The 11,110-nt window shown below is 37.9% G+C and overlaps 1 protein-coding gene across 4 annotated transcripts in view; it reads right to left on the bottom strand.

Annotated features, from left to right (window-relative positions):
• The window catches only part of CYREN (cell cycle regulator of NHEJ), a 188,927-nt gene that overhangs the window by 147,234 nt on the left and 30,583 nt on the right, over positions 1–11,110 (bottom strand). The window lies entirely within an intron of this gene.

Raw genomic sequence — 11,110 nt, 5'->3', positions numbered from 1 at the left:
GAAACTATGCAAGAAAGGAGAGAGTGGAGAGAAATATTTAAAGGGTTTAAAGAACCACTGTCTCAGCTCAGGCTGCTGTAACAAAATACCATAAACTAGACTGCTTAATGAAACAACAGAAATTTATCTCAGTTCTGAGGCTGGCAAGTCCAAGATCAAGATGCCAACAGATCCATTGTCTGGTGAGGACAGTCATCTTGGTTTGCAGGTGGCCCTCTTGTATCCTCTCATGGTAGGGAGAGATCATCTCATGTCTATTATGACCACTAATCTCATTCATGAGGGCTTCACCCTCATGACCTAATTACCACCCAAAGGTTCTGTCTTCTAATACCATCACACTAGAGGTTAGGATTGTAACATATGAAATTTGGGGGATGCAACATCAGACCACAACAACAACTGACTACAGTTCTGTATCCAGTGAAATTGTCCTCCAAAAGTGAAAGAGAAATGGACTTTTTCAGACAAACAAAAATTGTGGGAATTTGTCGCCTCTAGACCTGCTTTTTTTTTTAATGTTAAAAGAAATTCTTTAGAAAGGATGAAAATTATACAGGTCAGAAATTCTGGCCTATGTAAAGAAAGGAAAAGCAATAGAAAAGGAATAAATAAAGGTAAAATAAAATATTTTATTTTTCTTAATTTCCTAACATAATAATTTGTTCAAAACAATAACAATGTATTCAGAAATTATAGCCTATTGATAAGTGAAATGAATAGCAGCAATGTTGTAAGGAATATGAGGGAGGAATTGGGAATACCCTGTTATAAAATACCTGTACTACCAAAGAAGTAAGTGGTATAGTGTTATTTGAAAAGGGATTAGATTCATTGTAAATGTATCCTGTAAATTCAAGGGTAAAAAAGAAGTATAATTGATACACTAAAATAGGAAAAAATTAAATCATACAAAATATTCAATTTAAATAGAATGAAGTATAAAACAAGTGGAAGACAAAATAATAAAAAACAAAGGTAATGAATAGAAAACAGTAACAAATATGGTAGATATTAATTCAGCTATATCAATAATTACATTACAAGTAAATGGTCTAAATACAGCAGCTATAAGACAGGAGACTTTCAGAATGGACAAAAAGGATCCAATATGACTCATATGTTGTAAAGAGATTTTTATTCAAACTTTCATTTTAGGTTCAGGGGGTACATGTGCAGGTTTGTTACATGGGTAAATTGCATGTTGTGGGCATTTGGTGTATCACTCATGTAACAAGCATAATACACAATAGGTAGTTTTTCGATCCTCACCCTCCTCCCACCCTTCACTCTCAAACAGGCCCTAGTGTCTATTGTTCCCTTCATTGTGTCCATGGGTACTCAATGTTTAGCTCCCCCTTGTAAGTGAGAACATGTGTCATTTGGTTTTCTGTTCCTGCATTAATTTGCTTAGGATAATGGCCTCCAGCTTCACCCATGTTGCTGCAAAGGACACTATTTCTTTTATATGGCTGCATAGTATTCTGTGGTATATATATACCACATTGTCTTTATTCAGTCCACCATTGATGGGCATGTAGGTTAATTCTATGTCTTTGCTACTGTGAATAGTGCTGCAGTGAACATACACATGCATGTGTCTTTATGGTAGAACAATTTATATTCCTTTGGATATATACTGCATAATGGGATTGCTGGGTCAAATGATTATGTTTTAAGTTCTTTGATAAATCTCCAGTCTGCTTTCCATGGTGACTGAACTAATGTACATTCCCACCAACAGTGTGTAAGCATTCCTTTACCCTGCAACCTCACTAGTTTTTTGTTGTGGCTGTTGTTGTTTGTTTTGTTTGTTTCTTTGTTTTGCTTTAACAATAGCCATTCTGACTGTTGTGGGATGGTATCTCATTGTGATTTTGACTTGCATTTATCTAATCATCAGTGATGTTGAGAATTTTTTCATATGCTTGTTGGCCATGTGTATGTCTTCTCTTGAGAAGTATCTATTCATGTCCTTTGCCCTTTTTTAAAAAAACATGGGGTTGTTTTTTGCTTGTTGATTTAAGTTTTTTATAGATTCTCGATATTAGACCTTTCTTAGATGCATAGTTTGCCAATATTTTCTCCCCTTCTATAGGGTGTTTACTGTGCTGAAAGTTTCTTTTGCTGTGCAGAAGCTCTTTAATTAGGTCCCACTTGTAATTTTTGTTTTTGCTGCAATTGCTTTTGTAGTCTTCAACATGAAAAATTTGCCAGAGCCTATGTCCAAAATGGTATTTTCCAGGTTTTCTCCTATGGTTTTTACAGTTTTAGGTTTTACATTTAAGTCTTTAATCCATCTTGCGTTGATTTTTGTATATGGTGAAAGGAAGGGGTCCAACTTGAATCTTCTGCATATGATTAGTCAGTTATTCCAGCACCATTTATGGAATAGGGTGCTCTTTCCCCATTGCTTGTTATTGTTAACTTTGTCAAAGATCAGATGGTTGTAGGGTACAACATTATATCTGGGTTTTTAACCTGTTCCATTAGTCTGTCTGTTTTTGTGCCAATACCATGTTGTTTTGGTTACATAGCCTTGTAGTATAGTTTGAAGTCAAGCAGTGTCATGCTTCCAGCTTTGTTCTTTTTGCTTAGGATTGCTTTGGCAATTCAGGCTCTTTTTTGGATCCATATGAATTTTAGAATAGTTTTTGGTTTTCTAATTCTGTAAAAAAGACTGTAGTTGGTAAGAATAGCATTGAATCTGTACATTGTTTTGGGCAGTAAGTCCATTTTAACAATATCAATTCTTCCTATCCATGAGCATGGAATATTGTTCCATTTATTTGTGTCATTTCTTATTTCTTTCAGCAGTGTTTTATAATTCTCATTGTAGACATCTTTCACCTCCCTGGTTAGTTGTATTTGTAGGTATTTTAATCTTTTTGTGGTTATTGTGAATGGGATTGCATTCCTGACTTGGTTCTCAGCTTGGGCTTTATTGATGTATAAGAATGCTATTGATTTTTGTACATTGAGTTTTGTATCCTGAAACTTTGCTGAAGTTGCTTATCAGATCTAGGAGCCTTTGGGCAGAGACTATGGGGTTTTCTAGGTAGAGAGTCATGTGATCTGCAGAGAGATGGCTTGACTTCATCTCTTTTTATTTGGATGCCTTTTATTTCTTTCTCTTGCCTAGTTGCTCTGGCTAGGACTCCCAGTACTGTTGAGTAGCAGTGGTGCAAGTGAACATCCTTGTTTTGTGCCCATTTTCAAAGGGAATGCTTCCAGCTTTTGCCCATTCAGTACGCTGTTGGTTGTAGGTTTATTATAGGTGGCTCTTATTATTTTGAGGTATGTTGTCTTGATCCCTAGTTTGTTGAGAGTTTTTAACATGAAAGGATGTTGAATTTTATCAAAAGCCTTTTCTGCATCTATTAAGATGATCAATAGATGCAGAAAAGATTGTTTATAGTTCTGTTTATATGATGAATCACATTTATTGATCTGCATATGTTGAACCAACCTTGCATCCACCTTGATTGTGGTGGATTAGCTTTTTGATGTGCTGCTGGATTTGGTTTGCTAGTAAGTATTTTGTTGAGGATTTTTTCATCTACGTTCATCAAGGATATTGGCCTGAAGTTTTCTTTTTTCATTGTGGCTCTGCCAGGATTTGGTATCCCGCTGATGCTGACCTTATAGACTGAGTTAGAGAGGAGTCCCCTCTCTTTGATTTTTTGGGATAGTTTCAGTGGGTTTGGTACCACTTTTTCTTTATATGTCTGGTAGAATTCAACCATGAATCTGTATGGTCCAGGGCCTTTTCTGGTTGGTAGGTTTTTATTACTGATTCAATTTCAGAACTTGTATGTTGAGGATTTCAATTTCTTCCCAGTTCAATCTTGAGAAGTGGTATGTTTCCAGGAATTTATACATTTCTTCTAGGTTTTCTAGTTTGTATGCATACAGGCATTCAGAATTGTCTCTGAGGGTTTCTTATACTTTTGTGGGGTCAGTGGTAATGTCCCCTTTGTTATTTCTGATTGTGTTTATTTGGATATTCTCTGTTTCTTCATTAGTCTAGCTAGTGGTCTATCAATTCTACTTATTCTTTCAAAAAACCAAATTTTGGTTTTGTTGATCTTTTGTATGGTTCTTTGTGTCTCAGTTTCATTCAGTTCGGCTCTGATTGTGCTTATTTCTTTTCTTCTTCTAGCTTTGGGGTTGGTTTGCTCCTGTTTTTCTAGTTCCTCTAGGTGTACTGTTAGATTGTAAATTTGAGATCTTTCTTTTGGATGTTGGCATTCAGTGTTATAAACTTTACCCTCAATCGTGCTTTAGCTGTGGCCCAGACACTCTCATATGTTGTATATTTGTTTTCATTAGTTTCAAAGAATTTCTTGATTTCTGCCTTAATTTCATTGTTTACCCATAAGTAATTCTGGAGCAAATTGTTTAATTTCCATGTAACTGTATGGTTTAGAGAAATCTTGGTGTTGATTTCTATTTTTATTGTGCTTTAGTCTGAAAGAGTGGTCAGTATGATTTCATTTTTTCTTTAATTTCTGAGAATTGCTTTATGGCCAAGCATGCGGTTGATCTTAGATTATGTGCCATGTGCAAATGAGAAGAATGTATATTCTGTTGTTGCTGGGTGGAGTGTTCTGTAGATGTCTGTTAGGTCCATTTGGTCAAGTGTCAAGTTTAGTTCCAGAATAACTTTGTTAGTTTTCTGCCTCAGTGATATGTCTAATACTGTAATGTGTCATGACATTAAAAGAAGAAGTGGAATTGCTTGATATACACCATAGATTGAGATCTGCAGCTGCATTTGCCCACTATTTCAGACAGACAATTTATTTCATAAACAGATAATGTAAACTTAATGGTATCAATAAATACATCAAGTACATGGAAAGTATAGTTCTTTCCATGTATTTGCCCTTCCTTATGATTTTCTTAATAGTTTCTTTAGTTATTTTATTGTAATATGGTACGTAATACATATACAAAATATGTGTTATCAGCTGTTTGTTATCAGTAAGGCTTCTGATCAACAATAGGCTATTAAGTTTTGGGGTTTCAAAAGTTATACATCAATTTTCTTCTGTATGAGAGGGTTGGTGCCTCTAATTCCTGGATAGCTCAAGGGTCAACTGTATTTGTTCACAGATACCATGACTGTCTTTGTAGAAAACGCAAGGAAATCAACAACAACAACAAAAACTGGGAGTAATAAGTGATAATAGCAAGATTGCAAGACACTAGGTTGATATACAAAAGTCAATTGCACCGGGCGTGGTGGTTCAAATCTGTAATCCCAGCACTTTGGGAGGCCAAGATGGGCGGATCACAAGGTCAGGAGATCGAGACCATCCTGGCTAACCCGGTGAAACCCCGTCTCTACTAAAAGATACAAAAAATTAGCCGGGCGAGGTGGCGGGTGCCTATAGTCCCAGCTACTCGGGAGGCTGAGGCAGGAGAATGGCATAAACCTGGGAGGCGGAGCTTGCAGTGAGCTGAGATCGCGCCACTGCACTCCAGCCCGGGCGACAGAGTGAGACTCCGTCTCAAAAAAAAAAAAAAAAGTCAATTGCTTCTTATATGCCAGCAATGAACAATTGGAGTTTGAAATTAAAAACACATTGCCATTGACATTAGCATCAAAAAATAAAAAGGAAATACTTAAGTATATGTCAAGATCTATTTGAGGAAAACTATAAAACTCTGATAAAAAAATACTAAAGAATAAATAAATGGAAAGATAGTCCATGTTCATAGATAGGAAGACTCAATATTGTCAAGATGTCACTTCTTTCCAACTTGATCTATAGATCCCAATTAAAATCTCAGCCAGTTATTTTGTAGATATCAACAAACTGTTTCTAAAGTTCATATGGAGGGGCAAAAGACCCAGAATAGCCAACACAGTATTGAAGAAGAACAAAGTCAGAAGACGGACACTACATGTCTTTAAGACTTACTATAAACTGGGTGTGGTGGCTCATTCCTGTAATCCCAGGACTTTGGGAGGCCAAGGTGTTTAAAACCAGCCTGAGCAACATAGCAAGACCCTGTTTCGGCCAGGTGTGGTGGCTCACGCCTGTAATCCCAACACTTTGGGAGGCCAAGGCGGGCGGATCATGAGGTCAGGAAATCGAGACCATCCTGGCTAACACGGTGAAATTCTCTCTCTACTAAAAATACAAAAAATTAGCCAGACATGGTGGCGGTCTTCTGTGTCCCAGCTACTCAGGAGGCTGAGGCAGGAGAATGGCGTGAACCTGGGAGGCAGAGCTTGCAGTGAGCCGAGATCATGCCACTGCACTCCAGCCTGGGTGACAGAGCAAGAGTCCGTCTCTAAAAAAAAAAAAAAACCCTGTTTCTACAAAAATAAATAAAAAGAAAATTCTAAAAACGGACTTACTATAGAGGTACAATAAGCAATACAGTATGTTATTGGCAAAACAACAGATCAGTGAACAGAATAGAGAGACAAGAAAAAGATCCACATAAATATAGTCAACTCACCTTTAACAAAGGAGCAAAGGTAATACAATGAAACAAAGATAGTCCTTTCAACAAATGGTGCTGGAACAACTGAATATCCACATACTGCAAAAACAAACAGACAAACAAACAAATCCAGACAGAGACCTTAATGCCTTCACAAAAATTAACTCAAAATGGATCACAGACCTAAATGTAAAATGCAATACTATAAATCTAGAAGATAACATAGGAAAAAAACTAGACTGCCGTGGGTATGTGTAGGAATTACATGAGATATCTCTGTACCTTCCTCTCAATTTTCCTGTGAACCTAAAACTGCTCTAAGAAATGAAGCGTTTAATATAGAACTTTTTTAAAAAATGGGCAGAGATCCAGCTCTAAAACAGCACCCTGAGGAGCTTCTCACCCACTCCCCAGCGAGGGGCAGGGAGGGGAACCTGGTAGAAATATTTTTTAGAAAAACCCATTTAAAGTTTCTAAAAATTGTCCTAAGGGCATACATCAAATAAATACATATTTATTCAGAAAATTTACTAAATTCCTGTAAGAAAAGTGAGGGTCTGTGGTACTTAGCCGTGACCCACTCCTTCCCTTCCCCCATGTTCAGCAGAAGGGAAACTCCACTGTGGGAGGATATGGCCAAGAACACTGGGATCACAGTCCCTCCAGCTCCCAGTCAAGGGCTATGGTATCTCCTCTAGGAGGAGAAGGCTGCCAGCGTTTCTCATCTCCCTACCTCTGTGCAGCAGAGACAACATTTAAGGCTAATGAGGCCAAGAGGTCAGGGACTCCCTTCCTCCACTCAACCATAAGGCAAAGGTGCAGTGGGCTGGGAATACTGGATTCCTGGTCACCTTTCCTCCAGCTACTTCATAGGGTGGACGTTCCATGCCGGGAGAGTCAAGTTGAAGTTGAAAAGACCAGAGGCTACTACCCCACTCAGCACGATGCTCAAAAAGTAGATGGGTCACTCTAGAAGAAGCAAGCCACTGTCACCAACCCCGGGTCCAGAGCAGTGGCTCAAATATGTTGCCCAGGGGAGAGGCATGCCTTAAGAACAGAGAACTCTGAAGCTGTCCTCAAGTAAACTGACTTGTTTGGAACAGAGTGTGGAGAAGTTCAAGGTTAAGAGTGCTGCCAAAAACAATGGAGATTTTGATGGTAAGCAATTAACAGGAAATGAGTAGCTTGATAAAAGCATCAAGCTCAACCATAGGCCAGCTATGTTGCCTGAGAACCACTGAAAGATACAGTAAGAAATAACCCTCTTGGAGTAAAAACAAAGAAAAGAAAAACGGAAGATAAAGAGTAAGAAAGAGGCCAGATGCAGTGGCTCATGCCTGTAATCCCAGCACTCTGGGAGGCCAAGGCAGGTGAATCCCTTGAGCCCAGGAGTGTTAGACCAACTTGGGCAACATGGCAAAACCCCATCTCTACAAAAAAATTAATAATGATAATACAAAAATTAGCCAGGCATAGTGGCACATACCTGTAGTCCCAGCTACTCAGGAGGCTGAGGTGGGAAGATCACCTGAGCACAAGAGGTCAAGGTTTCAGTGAGCTGTGATCATACCACTGCACTCCAGCCTAGGTGACAGAGAGACCGTCTCAAAAGAGTAAAAAAAAAAAAAGAAGAAGAAGAACCAGAGAAATATTTTAGATCTCCAGTTAAAAATGGCAAACTGGATACACATTCAATTTTGCTCCATCCTAAAACCACCAAAATAATCTATAATCTATTTTTTAAGGCATAAAGCTGAAAGGATGACAGGAGAGGAGACCATTTTGGAAGCTAGGAAGCAGAACAAATTTAGACTTCTCAACAAAACAAGAAAGCTAGACATAATGGGACGAAACCTCCAAAATTATAAAGGAAAATTATTTTTAACCTAAAATTTTATTTTCAGTCTAAAGTTGATCACATTTGAATAGATCAAGTTAGAATGAAGGTATTTTCAGTTTTGTAAGTTCTCAAAAAATTCTTTTCAGTGTACCCATTTCTCAGGAAGTTACTGGAGATTTACTCTCCCAGAACTGAATAAATGGAGAAAGAGAAATGTCTTTGATGCAGGAAGCAAGAGATCCAACCTAGGACAGAAGTAAAGGGAATCCCCAGCATGGTGTTGATGTGAGAATCCAGGACAACAGCTGTGTGTGGTGTCAAGCCCCAGACTGGGGCAGGTTGGAAGGGCCTGAAAAGCCTTTCTCAGGAAGATATAGAATACTTGATGCATAGACATTTATTCATAGAAGATATGATAAACATTTGAGGGTTGGATTAGTGTTAAGTAATAGAAAACCAAGCAAACAAACAAACTTTTTTAAAAAGGCAATTATCTTCAGAGAAGATCAAAAGTTATGCAGGATAGGAAAAGTAATCTTAATTTTTCTACATGGCTCAGCTGCTGTAAATGGTATTTACAGGCACACCTCGGAGATATATTGCAGGTTCTGTTCCAGACCACTGCAATAAAGCAAGTATTACAGTAAAGCAAATCACATGAATTTTTGGTTTCCCAGTGCATATAAAAGTCATGTTTATACTATAAGGTAGCCTATTTAGTGTGTGACACTGTTATGTCTAAAAAAACCTAATGGGCATACCTTAATTTAGAAATACTTTGTTGCTGAATAATGCTAACGATCATCTGAGCCTTTGCCTTCACAATGTAAGACCTAACATTCGGCTTATCTTTGCTCTCACAAGGCCTTCCTCACTGAGCTTAATCATTTCTAGCTTTCAATTTTAAATGAAAGACATGTGACGCTTCCTTTCACTTAAACACTTACAGGCCATTGTAAGGACATTAAGTGGCCTAATTTCAGTATTTTTGTGTCTCGGGAATAGGGAGACCTAACGTGAGAGGGACATGGAGGAATGTCTGGTTGCTGGAGCAGTCAGAACACACAAACAATTATCAATTAAGTTCACCGTCATATGGGTGCGGTTCGTGGCACCCCAAAACAATCACAATAGTAACATCAAAGATCGCCATAACCAATATAATAATAATAATGAAAAGGTTTAATAATAATAATAATAATGAAAAAGTTTGAAATGTTGCAAAAGTTACCAAAATGTGACACAGGGACATGAAGTGAGCAAAGGCTATTGAAAAAATGGTGCCAATAGTCTTGCTCGATGCAGGGACGCAACAAATCCTCAATTTGTAAAAGATGCAGGATCCACAAAGAGATGCACAATAAAATAAAGTATACCTATGCATATTGCAATATTGTAAACACTGAATATTGATTTAAACAAAACTATAACCAATTTGGATAGAGGAGGAAGAGAGGAAACATAGTTCTGGAACACGTAGTTGGGAAGAAGAAAACTAAATCTTCACCTTCTATGGTTGGGAGTCAGTAGATTATGCCTGAAACTGAAAAATCAAGAAGTATCAATCCAAGCATGTTATTTAGATAACTAAGGTAAATGCCTAAAGAATGAGCACAAGTGAAAGTGCTTGCCTCTGAAGAAGAAGAAAGGGAGAGTGTGGGACTGCCAATTTTCATACAAGTTTTGAAAAACTATTTGACTCTTTGAAAACTAGGTACATGGTAACCTTAAATAAATTTCATAAATATAAATATGTTTCTATCTCTTCTATATTACTTCACTCATCAGTACTGAGTTTTCAGAGTAACTACTTTATATTGGTATCCAAAAGTTAATTTTCTCTGTCTTAAAGGCTAGATTAAATATACAGAAATTCCATTTTTCATAGTAATAGCTACCACTACTATGTTCCCAGTATTGTACTAAGCACTTATATTATTTCCAGTCCCCAGAGCAACCATGCAAAGTAGGTAATGTTTCCATTTTACAGATAAGAAGTTGATGCTCAAAGAGATTAAATAATTTGCTAGTATATAGCAGAACTCTCTGATCTCAAAGCCTGTGTTCTTCTTTCCACCTGGATCCCATCACCTCTTTCTAGAGTTTGAGTTTAAAAGAACTGGGAGCAGGGGGAGGGCAATGTAGCAGTTCAAAGAACTCCTCCTTTGGAGGAAGGGCAGGGAAGCAGAAGAGAAACGCTGAAGGATTCAGCAATAGCACTAGGTAGCGGACTCATGTAACCAAGTTTAACCCACAGTTGAAATTTCCAGTTGGTCACGTGAGCAACGGAAGCAATTTTTAAACTCTGGCCAGGAGCCCCAATGCTTACAAAAATAAAAGCTTTGTTCTGCTCCTATTTTGAAATAAAATAGATGTTCTAGCTGCTCCAACATGGGCCTAAATACCCTAGTGAGAATGCTCAGGACACAAAATTTTGTGTCCAGAGAAGCCCAGTCATCATTACAAAACTGATCTCTGAAAGGGTATGGGGGGACAGACGGCATAGCTGCTTCCCAAGAGAATAAGTAGGAGGTGACCTGGGTCCTGACTGCCACGCTGGCTGAGAGCTTGGACCAGATGATCCTGAGGGGTTTCTTCTGAATAAAATTCCGGGTTGTGTTTATCTTGCAGTTTAAATCACTGGGAGCTTCGAGAGTTCTTCAGCTACTTCCCTTTCTGGAATTATTGTGTGATATAATCAAGACATTTCCTGGCTCTTTAAATCAGTTGGTTTGCCAGCTACAGTGTGAGTAAAGAGTATGTCATGATGCACAGTAAAAAGTTGTTTACATACCTCATTTCTGAAAA

Source organism: Trachypithecus francoisi, unplaced genomic scaffold (assembly GCF_009764315.1).
Source record: "Trachypithecus francoisi isolate TF-2019V2 unplaced genomic scaffold, Tfra_2.0 Lachesis_group4, whole genome shotgun sequence".
NCBI lineage: Eukaryota > Metazoa > Chordata > Mammalia > Primates > Cercopithecidae > Trachypithecus > Trachypithecus francoisi.
Note: the sequence above shows the minus strand (reverse complement) of the source record. Positions and strands in the feature narration are given on the sequence as shown.